The 16,084-nt window shown below is 43.2% G+C and overlaps 1 long non-coding RNA gene across 1 annotated transcript in view; it reads left to right on the top strand.

The window, feature by feature from the left end:
* Positions 1-16,084, top strand: part of LOC109284567 (uncharacterized) — a 33,832-nt gene that overhangs the window by 3,792 nt on the left and 13,956 nt on the right. The window contains exons 2-3 of the long non-coding RNA XR_002092056.2: positions 5,789-5,919; positions 9,549-9,654. This is a non-coding gene — a long non-coding RNA (uncharacterized LOC109284567). The remainder of the gene's footprint in view (positions 1-5,788; positions 5,920-9,548; positions 9,655-16,084) is intronic.

The following is a 16,084-nucleotide window of genomic DNA, read 5'->3' as shown; positions in this document are numbered from 1 at the left end:
GTCATTTGAGCCCAGTTTTCCTCCTGCCCAGGCAGGGGGTCAGACTTGAAGATCTACAAGGTCCCTTCTGACCCTACTTCTATGATTCTATGATTCATAGAATCCTTAGGGTGGATGCAGTGCATCTTTTAGTGGTATGGAGGGCATTTCAGAAACTAATGATGAAATAGCTGTTGTCTGCAATGAAGTGGGAAACTACACAGTAGTGGGGAATATTGATGGCAGTGTTGTCAAACGCACCAGTCGTTTACGATACATAGAGAAGATGTAGAAAAGTCTGTCCGATAAATGATTGTTGCACGCAAATTGCTTTATTCAAAATGGTTTTATTTTGAAATTGCTGTTATTTTCTGGAGCACCCTCATAGATTATCTCCCTTCCCTTAGTACAGTGGATTGCAACTTTTTTAGACTCGAGGCACCTTGGATAGATTTGAGGGACCTTTCAGAAAATGCCAGCTTAGTTTTCAGTCTTTTTTTTACAGAAAAAATAATGGAGCAGTTTTTCTGTTGCAAAGAATAGACCACAACTGTGCATTTCTACCAGAAATCTCTGGGTTTATTTTGTGAATCATGTTTGTAAACAAAGGATGCTAACATTGTGCAGCACCCTGCAGCACCCTTGAAGGGCTCCCAAGGGTACCATGGCACCCTAGATGAGAATCACTACTTTAGTACCTTTATTACAAGCCTAACTGTGTCCACACTAGGGGGGGTTACATGACTTTCAACTAGAGTTGAAGATATAAATTGGTACAACTGTTGTGAATGGATGAGGCCTTTAGGCTTTTAACTTGTTTGTGGGCTTTCAAAAACGTTCCCAACATTGTTAGCAGTGTCCATTTTCTGCTATGATTCATTTTCATACGTTAAGTAAAAATACATATTTCTGTGAGATAACAGCAATCATCGTGATACACCATGAAGAGAATATTTTCAGAGTAATGTAATTCTATGCCAGCTTGACTATTATAAATGCCTTTCATTTCTCTCTTGTGCAAATTAAAGTACAGTAATCTGTTCTGCTCTAATGATTTTAACACGTTGATATCACTTCTGTCTTTGCTACAGGTTTAAGAAAAAGATTGCTATTAATCACTGAAAGGTATTATATGAAACCCCTTCCTTAGGAAGCAGTAATTTATCTAAGCATAACTATGTTTTTTCTCCATCTTTAAAACATTGTTATAGTTTGTCGAATTCTAGCTACATTGAAATATAAACTAGCAAGGCAGCAAGTGCTATTCTCCAGCATAATTCTGGTGTTTTATTAAAGACTGTACATTGTTTAAGCAGGGTAGCATTAGATTTTTTTTTTTTTTTGCAAAGCTCATTAGTTATTTATCAGATTACTATACACTTAAAATATACCAAATATTTACAACACAGTGTTTTATTCCTTAGCACAGACAAACTTTTGTCCTTTCTGTAAGCATTAGCCTTTATTTGTTAAAACTCAGTAGGTTGTTAAAAGATACTTTGTAAGGCATCGTAACGTAAAGATAGTGAATCAATCTGCTTCAGTTGCTAAAAACTTCTTTTTTGTGTTTTAGTAATCCTTGTAACTATTTTAAAAGACTGACTTAATTACTCTAATTATGGTACTCTAGAAATATTGAATGTGCCAATGTTTTCTCTCTCGTTGCAGTTTATATCATGGTATCATCCGCAAATAATCTGCAGAACACTTGTTTGTTTTGTGAGAAGACTTGTTTTCTGGCAAAATATATGTAGAGAAGCATTAAAAATAGTAATTCTATAAGAAAACAGATTCCTGGGAAGGGAATAGCAATTACAGAGTTACTTACAACAATCCTTTCATCTCTTAATAAAAATCACTCCTGCAGAACAGGACACTTTATTTTTTAAAATTACAGTGCTGAATCGCAAGACCTTCAAAATGAGGGTGTTGATCAGTAAAACCAGTGTTCAAACCATACTTTGCATCTAATGTGTTCAACGTGGGCAGCTATTATAACAGATTTTGTTTTAATGGCTTCCTGGACTGTGTCTGGTCCTCTCACCTATGGCAAGAAAAAGAGCAAGCCTTGCTTAACCCCTTCTGGCAATTCCCTAAATCTCACTTGCAGCTGCCTTTCCAGCCTCCTAGGATGCACACTCAGTATTTTCAAATAACTTCTCTCTCTTGTATAGCAGTTGTCAACAACAGCTCTCAGCATAATTATCTGTGTTTTATATAGGAGGAAACAGACTCAGAGCAAAATGGTTTGCCCAAATTAGTGGCAGAGGTGGAAACAGAACCCAGGTCCCTGAGCCCTGTGTTAGGGATCAATCCACTAGGCTACATTTAATTCTCCTAGTTGATTCCAATTCTTTATGAATAACATAGGAGACACTGTAAAGGATACTGTGTGCTCCACTTACATGCACATTAGATAAGCACATTAATTGCTTAACTGTATAAGCCAATGTCAACTCCATTTTTTTTTTTTGCCTAGTATCAGTTATCTGCATATTGGTTAAGTGCACAGGATCTTCCAGCTCCACTGTCTACTTTGTCATGTGCTTTTACTCCATTTAATTGCCTAATTATTAGCTCTAGAAACCCTGAAAAAGAAACAGCTGTCAAAGGCCTGCTGGAAGCCTAGATGGGAGCCAGTCTGCTTTGGGGCTGTTATTGGAAGCTCTGAAACTGGCTAGCTCCCATCATTTTCAAAGCCTCAAATAGCAGCCAGACATGACTGAAACTAGTCTGTTCTGGTGCTGCTAATACTACAGTACTGTGATCTTAATAAGCATTGCTTACTTTATGATCCAGAGAGTACATACTCCAGGTCAGTGTATAGTCCAAGGGTCAGCAACGTTTTTGGGCAGAGTGCCAACCCCCCCCCCCCCCCCCCCCAAACTTTGACTCGTAAAATGTTGATATGCCAGGGGTGGACGATGGAGGAGCTGCGAGGGGCCCGATTCTTGTGGCAGTGCAGCCCAGCCCCTTCCCCGCCATCCACCTCGACATGCATGCTAAGCAAAATGCCTTTGCGTGCCATGCTCTGGCACATGTGCTGGGGCTTGCCAACCCCTAGTATGCTCCCAAGACCCTGCTCCTAAACAGAGCATACTGTGATCTACTTTATTTTTCTGACTCTTCTGTGCTTTGCTTAGGGTGGAGCCTGTTAGGGAGATTTTGACTCCACTGTTTTTTATTGGAAAACGCTAATTTGTCAAAACTGAAACCACTTGCAGGGGAGGGACAGTTTCAAACAATTTTTTGGTTTGCAAATTTTTGGGGGGGTAAATATTTCAGAATTTTCTAAACTTTCTATTTTCCTTCCCTAACTCTGTGGTCCTGATTAGTCTACTTCTGTAGGGATTAGCCCCTTTTGGTGATTCAGCAGTAACAATGAAATACACTAAAGGTACACAGGGAGCTTGAAATTATGCTGCCAATGACATTTTATAGAGTACGTGGTATTGAGCCACACTTTTGTTTTGCTCTCTTGGTTATGATACCACTATCTCTTCTTTATTACTGACTTGCTTCTGAAAGAAAATTGTAAAAATGTATTGTTTAATTTTTTAATCTGACTCGCCTTTAATGGAGAATCATTGATTCACATGGAATGTAATCAAAGAAACGTTTTGCTGTTCCTGGGTACACATTCTCTGTTTAATGGGAATGTATATATTTGCAAAAACGATCTTTCCGTTTGCTTCTCTGGTGTATATCTTAAAGTGGCACTGGGCTATTTCTGGAGAGCGGAATCAAACTCCCAGTTTGCGTCATAACAATATTAAGTTAGCAGAGAAAATGTAGTATAATGGGGCACGCTCAATTAGTTGGCAGCTACTTTGTGGAAGCCTCAACTCCTTTGTGGCTCTGAGGTATATTGCAAAGGTTAGGGAGCTGTGGCTTTGGCAGGGGATGTAATACCTTGCTTAGTTGAGATTAAAGGTCAGTTGTTTTTCATGGAGTTGTTTAAAGGTTGTGTGAGTGGTGGAGGCCATTAGTCTCCCGTGCCCAGAAGTCTGGCATCTGAAGGGAGAATGAAGATGGAAGTAGTGTTTTCCACTGCAGCACAATGATAGCTCTAAAATGAAAGGTTGAAAGGACACTTGAAGAATGACTTTGTGGCTGGGCCAGGATTGCTTAAGGAAAGGCAGCTCCCATCTGAAATCAGGGAAGGGAATCAGTGGCAAAAATCGGATTTGACGCAACCTAGGTGGATGTAAAAATAAAACTATATAACACTGACTCTTGTGGGGGGGGGGGGGGATGGAATTCAGCAGGATATGTCCAATGCAAGATAAGCTGGTAGAATGATTAGCTGTTTAGGCAACAAAATTAAAAGCTGTTTGAAGAGGTACTATTAAAACAAAGAAAATCAATTTCCATGACTGTGCATGTTAGTAACACTTATGTTATTTATTTAGATTTATACATAAACTAAAAAAAAGCACGTGCATATGCTCTAGGCTTCCTGGGCACAAACTAAAAATAAAACATAACTAAAATGCAGTTTGACTGCATGACACTTTGCTGAGAGCAAGCACAAAAGAACAAACACAGGTACAGGGAATCAAAACGGGAATCCACCTCGGAGAAAGAGAGCGCTGAATCCACTGATGTCCTCTGCAGACAACACCGTGAGAATCTAAATTACTCTATTTAGTGCATGGGTACCACCATGATTGGACTTCATAAAAGCCCAGGAAAGGCAAAGACAAGTGAAAAAATCAATTGGATATTTGCAGGTGAAAAACACCCACCTCCAGCATTTTTCTCAGCTCTGATAACTGAAGGTTATCAGGACCTTGTTTTTCACCGCCTCTAAAACACAGAATCTCTGAACAGCACAAACCCCCTTTACAAAAATAAAATATTGGTTGAGTACCGCTTACATCTGTATTGAATCATACTGCTTGCTGGGCTGTCATGCTATCCCCTCGTGTCAGGTTTGTCTAGGATTATTAGGGAACAAACACTTCCATCTTTTAGTTACAGCAAACCAGGACTGGAACATCATTAAATAAAGAAATATGTAGAGGTTTCCTAAATCTCAGTAGGAAATGTAGACCCCTTAAAACATAGTTGAAAAGCCTCAAGGGAGAGGCAGCAAACAAAGAAAAGAATTTCCTAAGATGTGGGAATGGAGCATCGCTTCGGGAGTATTGACACAACACACAAAATGGTTGGCAATGCTAATTGAAGCCCTCTAGCTTGTTGTGATTTCTCAGCACCGTTCACTGCAGAATTGATAAACACAGCTGGCTCAGCGCATGGGTGAGACGGGCTTCTCTGAATCAAAACTCGTCAGGAGTTTGTTTAATAGTGGCTGAGTCGCTTGCTAGTAAGCCTGTGACATCCCTACTAGGAGAGTTGAAAGGATGGCTACAAAGAAGCTGATAATCTAGGGGGAAAGATGCATTATTTTTAAAGTTTGGAAACAATATTACGATGTTTGCTAACCCTAACTAGTCCATTAAAGACGGTCTAATGTGCTTTAATCAGAAAGCCAGTACTTTCACTGGATACTGGATCCAGTACCCAGTATCACTGGATACTAAAGGGATTAATGGGAAAGATATTTTAAAGTTGATCTTTGCACTAGTGATAATAACAAAATAGTTTTCAATCAAGCTTATTTTCCAGAGTATACACAGTTTGCTTATGTTTGGCTCTTCCCCAGTAGTAGGCAGTGAAAGTCCACTGGTCAGCTTCACTTTCTGATTCTCATATGCTTCTTATATACTAGCAGAATTTTAGGTTGTAGGGAGGATGAGGGTCTTATATAGTTGGGAAGAACTTACAAATAAATCTGTTTTTGCAGGGGGGGAAAAAAAGACTCAATGAAAATATTTACATTCTTCCGCGAGCTCGCTCTTCCCACTCTCCATCACTCCCTGCATCCTGCTGTTATGAATTTTGGAGCAGCCTGTTTTCTCTCCGAGTCTGAGACTGGTACGTTCCAAGAATCTGACATTTGCAAGAAGAAAATGAATACAACTGTTAATGGAAATGCCACAGCAAGCCTCTCTTTTGTTATGTTAGGATACAAATGCATTAAACTGAAGTCAAATGTATTCACGCAGATCTATTATTTCAGTTAAAACCAGAGAAATCCTCATGTTTGAGCCAGATTGGATGCACCTGCAGAGGGACAGATGAGTTAAAGGAGCATATATTACTCTGTGCACTGTTCTGGCATAATGGAGAGACTTGGGGAGCATAAAGGAAAAGTGAGGCCTAACAAGGCTTAACCCTATGCAGCAGGTGGCCTTTCCATGCTGTTGCTATATCACTTTTTTCCTGACAGACTCCTTGTACTTGTCATAACAGCTTTTTGAGGTGGTGAGCGAGGACATAGAGGCGCCCTCATTGTTATGTACAGGGGGTAGCAAATTGTGGAAATGGGGAGTATTGGGTGTTGGCTCAGTTCATAGCTGCTTCCCAAGTCCCTGCAGCCCTCCCAGGAAAGGGTTTGCCTAGGACTGATATACGTAACGGGGATATTGCATTGATGACAGGCTTTTCTTCCTACTCTGGCCGCCCCTCTCTGCTCATTAAAGCAGTTTGGTTGGTGCATGAGGGTTGAGGTCCCTTTCTCCCCTTCCAGGATTTAAGAACAAGCTTGACCCAAGCAGTCCCCTCCAGTTCTATATATCTTGTGAAGAGTAGGTTCAGTATTTGGTGCCATTTTAAATTTTAGGTTCAAGTTTAACCACACATTGTGGGAATAAATGGCCCTGGGCCTTTTGTGTGGGGCACCTTGCAAGTGCCAAGTACTGGTTTAGTGATAGTGGGGTTTATTTGGCTCTGCTTTCCTCCTGAATTTTTGCCATGCACTTTCTTCTGATGCTTTTATTTTCTGTTTCTTTTCTTTATTCCGTTGCCTTAAGGAGGTGCAGCGTACGTCCTGCTAAGTTGCCTTTATGTGAATTTGCCAAAGAATTGTGAGTAACTTACTCCAGTGCCTCTTGTACACTTGACGGGGGTTTAGTCCCCTAAACTGAAATGGTGGGTTATTAATTGCGACTATTAAAAACCCACTGTTTCAATTTAGAGGCTTCTGTTACCATTATGGCCCAGTCTTTTGTTTTTTTTTCCCCCATGGAGTCAGCCCATCTCTCCCACGGCTGGGGGATGAGCTGCCAGCAAGCCCTGAGCTGTAGGGGGCCCCAGACCTTCCCTCCATGGTGGCAGCACCACCCTGTCTGGGGCTACCTGGGTAGGTTGCTAGTGGGTGGGTGCTGCCCCAGCTTGTAGGCAGCACCCAGCCCAATTCAACTGTTCCCTGAGTCCAAGCTGGGGCAACACCTGCCCACTAGCAGCCTGTCCAGCCAGGTGGCAACGCCGCTGCGGAAGGAAGGACTGGGGACCTCCATAGCTCAGGAGCTGCCCGGCCCACCAGCAGCTTGCCCTCTGGCCATGGGAGACATGGGCAGGCTTTGTGGGAAGGAAAGAAAAAAGGATTGGGCCCTTCAGCCAGCGGCAGGGGGAGCGACTTGTCAAAGGCTGCAACATTACAAACAGGTACGTTGCAAACTAAACTACATGCAGATGTAGTTTAGTTTGCAATGTAGCAACCTAATTTAAATAATAAAAAACCCCACATGTGTATAGCCAGTGTGATGCAATTAAACCGCAAAAACAGCCAATTTTTGTCACATGTACAAGTGCCCCAGAGGGCTAATTGGCAACCTCTAAACTATGATGAAGTTGCTGCTTTAGCTCAGGTCATTAGCAGAACACTAGCCTAGGGGTGTGAACAACCTGGGTTCTATTTCTAGTGTCAATATCTCGCTCTAAATCCATGACCATTAAACTCAAGACCAAATGATGGCATCCCGACAAAGAGATGAATAAGAAAGAATGAACAAGCACAGAATGTGAAGTTAATATTAACACTTAAGAAACAACCTACACAGAGTCAGCTAAGGAGAGAAGCAGGCCATAAAGAGGCATTTCAGCTTTGCTCATAGACACTGACATGGTTACCTGCTTACTGGGTCTAGGCAAGAGTGCATGGTAATCCCTGGCAGGGAATATGAAAAGCTCATTGTCACTGCAGAGGACTCACATTTAAGAAATAAACCTGAATTTACTTATGCAAAAACATAAGTGATGTATTTGTGTCCCTTAGTACACTATTTGGTATATTTCTTGGCAGGCTATTTTCATTTCCTGTCTCTTGTCCTTGTCTCTTTTCATGCATATGCATCCTTTTAAATATTAATACTGTAGCATATCAGTTGCCAGCCAGGACTTCATAGTGGTCCCTGTGCTGCCTGTCTTTGCCTTGCAGAACTCTGCAGCAAGGAGAGAACTTCCTGCTCCAAAAAACAAACCAGTCCCTTAGGCCCCTACCTTTTGAGCTAATAGGGCACTTCTACATGTGATGGGGGTTTAGTTCTCAGGGTTTAATTCTATGCCCCCTAAATTGAAACAGTGGGTTTTTAAGTGAAACCCACCATTTCAATTTTTCCATCACATAATAGCGAGGGGCCTGATCCTCTTGTTTTTTTTGGTTTTTTTTTTTTGGGGGGGGGGGTTGGAGCTGGAGCCTGGCCATGGCCAGGGGTGTGAATTGCCAGGGGGCTGAGCTGCCTCTGAGTTACAGGGGGCCCTAGTCCTTCCCTCCACAGTGGTGGCGGCCCCCAAGGCTGCCCAGGCAAGCTGCTAGCAGACCCGGTGCTGCCTCAGCTACGAGGCAGCACCCAGCCTGATTCAACTGTTCCTCAAGGCTGCACAGGGAGTAGCGCCTGGTGGGCTTCTGGCAGGCAGGCTCAGGAAACAGTTGGATCAGGCTGGGTGCTGCCTCTAAGCTGGGGCAGCATCTGGCCCGCTAGCAGCCCCAGCTAGCGCCACCACTATGGAGGGAAGGACCAGGGTCCCTTGCAGCTCAGGGACCACTTGGCCCAGGGGCAGCTCCCCTCCCTCTCCTCTCCAGCTGCAGCAGAGGTGAGCAGGCTCCATCAAAAAAAAAATTAAAAAAAAGGATTGGGCCCCTCGCTGCTTCTGCCTTCAGCAGGCGTCTGCTGAAGGCAGAAACGGTGAAGAGACCAATCCTTTTTTTTCTGTGGACTCTGCCCATCTCTTCTGTGGCCAGAGGGTGAGCTGACAGCTGCATTGTTGCAATTTGCAACATTGCAAACTAAACTACACCCAGATGTAGTTTAGTTTCAACAATGCAAACTCATCTAAAACCCCCCAAACTGGCGCACGTGTAATGTGTGATGCTATTAAGCCACACAAATTATATTTTCATCACATGTACATTGTGACAACCATCACATGTTCAAGTGCTCATAGAGATTTTCCATTGTGAGCAATACAAGGCCTATGGCACAAGTGAGCTGTTCTAACATGAGGCTGTAGAGGGCAGTGGTACATAGGCATGGTCAGCTCATTACATTATTCATTACATCCTAATTAACTTGTTTAAAAAAGACACAACTAGTTTAGACCTTTACAATGTAATATTTAACTGAAAGGTGATGAAATGTGAGAGAGAATGGGTTAAAGCCTAATCCAAATAGAACTATTTTAAAAAATAAATTTTAATTAAAACAATTTTTTAATTGTTTTAGATTTTATTGAAATAGCTGACGACCGTGATGGTAGCAGTGCCACAGACATGCTGATTCTACACCATCTCAGGAATCCCCTGCACCAAGGATATTCCCCAAGAGCAAGGTGACACTGTGTTTTAGAGCATCTTTACTAGGTACAGGAGAAGAAATGTGCTCTTAAATTTTCATCTGGATAGTGTCTGTTTAATTTTTCTTTAGTTCAATACTTTTTTTGAGATGTTTTGCAGTAACATTTGCAACTGGGCAAAACCCAGAAATGTCATGTGCACATTAAGGCTACTGACATGTGAGGAATGAAGCCAAATGATAGAGACACTGAAAGAACAGAGAAATGAACTCTACTTACATTTCTCAGCAGTTGTAAAAGAGGTGTATTGGAGTGGTATTGTTAAAAGGACTGTCCTTGTTTCTGTCATAAATCATGTTTCACAGGGTTTTTCTTCCTAGGTATTTCTAATTCCAGTTAGGCAAACTTCAGTGTGCCTATCAAAGGCAGTTTTTAAAAAAAAGAAAAAAACCCATGAAGGCTCTATACAGTTTCAGAGGTTTTAAAAATGGTGAATTAAAATGTATAATTAAAGAAAATAGGAATTAAAAAGACCAGTTTTGGTTATCCAGGCAACCTCCTCCCCTGGGCCTTTCAGGTACAGGTTTTAATGCATAGCAAAGTATCATTTTCTTTTTATGGTAGTTTCTGAAATTTTGGATTCAGCAGTAGACCTTCCCTTTCAGCCAAAATAACAAACACTTAGAGGAATAAGAAAAAGAAGCTTATGTTTTCACAATGCAATTTTGTATCGAGTTATTTGGGGAAAATAAATAGATAAAGTAAACTGTGAAAGATCATATTTTAGAGGCAGCTCCATGGTGCGGACACTAGTTATTATTTATATAGTTTCTCAGGGAGCATATTAACATTTTTATAGCCCATGAAATACCTCTATATGGAGGGAATTGTTGGTGTCAGAAGAGCAGGGAGAGCTGGGAGGATGGAGAAGTAGGCCAGTAAAAGCCACTGCTTCCTTCATGGAAACTATTCAATTAATAATAGTCAAAACTTTGAGTCATCCTGCACTGCATTAAGTGGGTAAACTTTGAGTCACTTCACTCTGTTTTAAATGGACAATCTTTTACCTTCCTTAATTTGTTTTACCATAGCCAAGTGTCCTTCACTTTGTCCTTAGAGGGTCACTCTCAATTTCTTCATTCAAGATGAATTAATTTTTAGTTCAGCCTCAGTTGTTTGTAATCTTTTTCTCCAGATCTTGAGAACAATGTTTTCTTCTCTACCCATTTTGTCTCATGCACTTTGGGAAAGTTTCCTTTGCTCTCTTTCTAGCATATGTTAATTTTTTCTCTGTAGTGACATTGTTTATTCCCAATTAATTGGATTCAGTCTTCAGACTGAAGCTGATGAACAATGCTTAACATCCAGAGGATGGAAATATTATTGGCTAAATTCAGTTCTGCCCCAACTTGTGCTCATCCTATTTAGAGGCTGCCCCAGGCCAGTTTGATCCCTGGTGCAGCTTTCTTAGCTACATTGACTTATGTCCCCTAATGCTATAGCCCCATTGATCATGGCAGCACTTAGGACTTGCTGGGATACAGGACTGCCCCTCCAGTGCTGATCCCCCATTAAAATACCCTGAAGCTCTCTGAGTTAGGGACACAAAATGATCAGAGATGACTCTTTGCTGTGTTTTGCTAGTGTTGTTCCACTGGTTGGAAGGAGGAGGCATGGTCCTTCACTGCTGTCCCTATCTGTCAGCAATAGTGGTGCAAAGGCTTGGAAGAGCCATGCTCAGTCTGACAGCTGTGTCCTGGATCCACACCTGGTTCACATGCTCTGGTATTCCTTTGCAAATCTGAAATAAAAAGGAAGAGCTGTCAGCAGTGCTGCCCTGTCCCACCGTGTGCTACCAGCTGGTCTCTATGCCATGCTCTGCTTTGCTCTCACTTCCTACCTAGGAAGTTTCAGAGCTAAAAATGGTCTATGATGAATGAACACAATGAATAATTACAGCTGAGCTGTTGACACGCGTAGAGATAAGAGTTTGTTGGGATGTTCATTATAAACCGCTTGACTGCAGCTCAACATATACAAGGCTGTAACCTGCAGTAATACTGTTTTAGATAGAAAGATTAATTTATTTTGCTGTTTCTTAGAGGAGCAAAGATGAAAAGCAAATTTCTTCAGTTTGCTCCTGCGATATAAGAAGCTTTCTTCTGCATTCAGTAGGACTTCTCCATAAATTTTAAAGCTAAGTCTCAGCTCGTATGCAAAATTCCTCCCTTTCCGATCGGCTTCATTAGAGATGCAGACCTTTCAAAGGCAGTGGTTGTGGTGTTGGAGATCCCCTTGGTATCAAGGAGGAAGATGCTGCCCTGGGAAATATTTCTGCACAGAAGGCATGAGGCTCAGCAGGTACCATACTTTGGGTCCGTGAGATTGAGACGTGAAGGCTTTTATTGTGAGTTGACCCCAATTTTATACCTAGCTCTGCATCAGTTTTGGGGATTCCAGTAATCCTAGTAGGGTTATAGCACCTACCAAGAGCCTCACCCAGTGGCCATCTGCCCTCCAGCCCAGGGGACAGGAAGCAGTTCTTTCAGTAGTCTGTAAGCATCACTCCTCAGGTTGTTGAGAGGAGGGTGTTGGAAAGCAAGGTGGTTTTGGGGACTACTAGCCCAGTTATGAGCTTGAGTCTCAAATCTGGTGTTACTGTGCATACATAGCGCAGCCTTCGCATGCAGGCTCAGCCCCAAAGCAGCTCTGTCTGCTGTGTAAAGCTGATCTATAACATGCCAGCTCTTGCTAGGGGAGGGAAGCCCTTTCCAGACAGAGTGTGAGGTGTTTCTCTCCGACAGAGGCTGATTCTCAGTTAGGTGAGACGGCTGCTCGCTCAGGAGTTGCTGCTTTGCTGACGCCAGCCTTGGCCTGGCAGAGAGCTCTGCTTGCAGCTCCTTGGCTTTCACTGCAGTCCGCGTCAAGCAACACAAGCTGCGGCAGCACCAGCTCCTCCTGGCTCCCAGGTAAATTTAAAATACAAACACCTAACTCTAATAGAGATCCACCTCCCCATGGCCCGTCTCCAAGTGGAGTTTGTGTGTGAGGATTTATGGCAGTGGCTGTAATATCTTCCTGCTATATCCTGGTTTAAGGATGCAGATCATTGCCCTGCAAGCTAAAGCAAAATCCCCAATGCCTGCACTGGGCTTCAAACTGAGAGAGACCATCTCTCCTAAACTTGCTCCCCTGACTCTTCCCTTTCAGTGCAGCTGGCCAGAACTTTTAAACAGATTCTAACGCAGTGGCTTCCCTTTTGAGTTACCAAGCTTATAATCACTTTATTCTTAACATTATAGGCCAAACAGTTGCACGGATCCAGGGATTAATGCAAAAGATGGAGAGCCAGGATTCTGGTGTAACCTCTTTGCCTCCATGGCCGTGACAGGCATCACAGAGATGCTCACATACCATAGCAAAGTGGTGACACAAACAGCTGTGTTGACAGAGCAATGGAGAAACAGATTTCAGGCCATCCTGGCGCTGCTCTCCTGGATACGTGCCATCAGTCCAGGGGCACTCCAGGGCGGGGAGTGGCTCTCATAAGAATACATCCTTACCACGTGCTCTCAGCAGATGTTACATTGGCTTAAAAAAACTCATAAACTCTGGCGACATATATTTTATACACTATAAACTTCTGCTTTTTCCCTTGCCATGAACTGACTTCTTTACGCCTTCTCCTCATATCTCCATGATTAAATAATAACTCTCAGACTGAAGAATGTGGCTGGATCTCACCTAATAATTCAAACCATGGTGGGTTGTTAGGCAAGAGGCTGAAGATCGAGTGCCATTTACAGCATCTAGGTGTGAATTATTGTACAATAACTCAGGCCCAGGAGTGTTTCGTTGCATGCAGGGGAGAGAGCAAGAGGAAAATACATTAAGCAGCTGGCTGTGATCTATAAGGTATTACACTTATGTCGAGGGGGTCAGATAACATCACGTTCACTGTGAGCAGAGCCTGGGTGGTTTGCGACTGCACCAGAACACGGAGCACCGTGTATCACTTTGCAGTGGTTTTCCCCTGCGCTGTTTTCTGTGCTGGAAGGACGTCACAAATCAAATGTGTTTGATTGAAATCAGGTGTCCAATGTTAGGTTTTCCATCTGACTCGATTGGTTTTTTTTCATTGTAAAATTTGGTTTTGCTTAGAGCAATTACTTGGTGGTTTTAAAAAGCTCATTTTAGTTTCAGAGATTCCTGTGCTTTTCCACTGTTTTTAACACACCAGGTTTGGTAATAGCTCTGGAACTGGGATGGACGTTTTAGCAGTACTGGCTGCGTAACCCATTCTGATTTCAAAGTGTGATGAATGGCTAACGACTGGGAGAGGTTGGGACTGGAACATCGGTGGTGTTGCAGCCAAGGAGGGAATGAACCGGAGCTTATTTTATGCTGTCATCTTGTTGAGAGGGCTGCAAAAGTCCATGCAATATTAAATGCACATATTCACTCTGCCCAAGGGCCCTGATCTGCAGAGATCTGAAGCGGTGCCATGTTTCAGTGCAACTGTTCCTGAAGGAAGATACTAACATGCAAGTGAACGTCACTCCTGCACCGAGGGCCAGGACAAAATACATGTCTTTCTTAAGCCCAATTTATGCCCTTTCTTGGCAGCTGTGGGGCTGATGCTCTGCATCCAGATGTGCCCATGTGCAAGAGTGGGTCTAATACACTACTCAGTGCAAATGGACATTCACATGCTTTATGCAGGACGTGATTTTCTTTGAAAACCGTGGCCAGCACGGTTACATCATTGATGATAAAAGCAGAACAAGGCCCGTTTCCCAGTGTCAGCATAACAGCAGCATTGCATTGACAAGGGGGGAGGACAAACTAATTCCAGCCAGCTCTGCAAAATAAAGCCCCTTGCCTAGCAAACGTGTGCACCACTTCTGATACTGTCACGTTTGCAGCCAGAGACCAGGCCAAATCAAGGGACGGCAGGAATTAGAGCCACTGAATCATCATTTGAAATTTCTCCGGCCAGCGCTACAGATGCCAGAAGGGAAGTGAGCATGGATCAAATTCTGCTCTCTAGTGTACCGATGTTACCTCCTTTTGACTTCAGTTAAGCTGTGGAATTGCTGCTGGCAGAGGGCAAGGATCTGAATACTGCTCTAACCCTCTTCATTCAGAGCGCCTGATAAAACCTCAGTGTTAGAGGAAACTTAGATTTTCCGATATAATTTTTAAGGCAGATGAAACGCTGGGTGCAGGAGCCTGGAGTCTTCCAGTAATTAAAGCACAACCCTGCCTGGACCCTTCAGTCTGACGAGGCATTACATATGTAAGGGATGGATCAAATTTGTGCTTATTGATCCAATCAACTGTGGCCGTTTTTTCTCATGTGAATAAGGGAGGAGTGATTTGGCTGCAAATGCTCTGAAGTGGCCGTTTGGCTAAGGAAGTGCTTTTGTCAAATCTAAATCTTTAAATTTGACACCTGTGTCAGAGTGAGGTCCCTTTGCGCCTGCCTGTTACCTCCAGGTACTAATGACTTGCAGAGAAGTTTTGCTGACAAGGTAGCATTTGTCCTAGGGTTGCTGAGAGCTGGTCTGTATTGGCTTAATCTCTAGCATAGGTGGGGTTCTGTGCGGAGGGCGGGGGTGAGCAAGAAATAGTTGTACCTGGCTGATTTTGGGCTACAGGGAGCGTTGTAGCAAGAGTGCATTGTAGGAAACCCACCAGTCTGTACCAGCCTGGACTTGGGGACCCTGGGCCATCCTGACACACAGAAGGAACAAGCTCCCCTTCTCTGTCCCCAGCTGTCTCTGGTGAAGGGGTGAATTCTCCTGTAGAGCCTGGAGAAATGGAAATGCCTTTTTGGGGAGCCTGCAGAATGGAGCCCACCATGCATTTATGGCCAGTGTGCCTTTGTGTTTTGCCTAAGAGCCATTTTTAGATGACAGGGATGCAATAAGCTAATCATAATAATGAGACAAATAATTTAAATACTTCTCAGTCAAAACAAATGCAACCTGTGACTTTCTGGTGGCTGAGACTCACTGCTGAGCAAATGGCTTCAGTCAAGGTGCACAGTCCAGTGGGAGTTTGTCCTGGAAACGCTCATGGAGCCCAGATTAGGACAACTCTCTTGCCTTACAGTGGCACGTATTTGGGTGGGTGCTTCCCTTTCTCCTTCCTCTTCATGCAGGCTGGGAATGGTTATAGCTGAAATAAATCACTTTGAACGTGACACTGGTTGCATCATTTTACACTCTCCAGATCTTGTTGCATTTATCTTCTACTGCCCTGGGGTCCAGCCCAGGCATCCCGTGATCTGGTGGCTAGTCTGAGGCTTGGAAGACCTGCGGCCGAGTCCCAGCTCTGCTACTGCAACCTAGGGAAAGTCACGCCCCCAGCTACATGCCTCAGGTTCCCCATATGTAGCAAGAGGAAAATCCGGCTAACCTCCTGTGCAAATTGCTTTGTGATCCACGTGTGAAAAGCACCA

This window comes from Alligator mississippiensis, chromosome 14 (assembly GCF_030867095.1).
Source record: "Alligator mississippiensis isolate rAllMis1 chromosome 14, rAllMis1, whole genome shotgun sequence".
Taxonomy (NCBI): Eukaryota; Metazoa; Chordata; order Crocodylia; family Alligatoridae; genus Alligator; species Alligator mississippiensis.
Note: the sequence above shows the minus strand (reverse complement) of the source record. Positions and strands in the feature narration are given on the sequence as shown.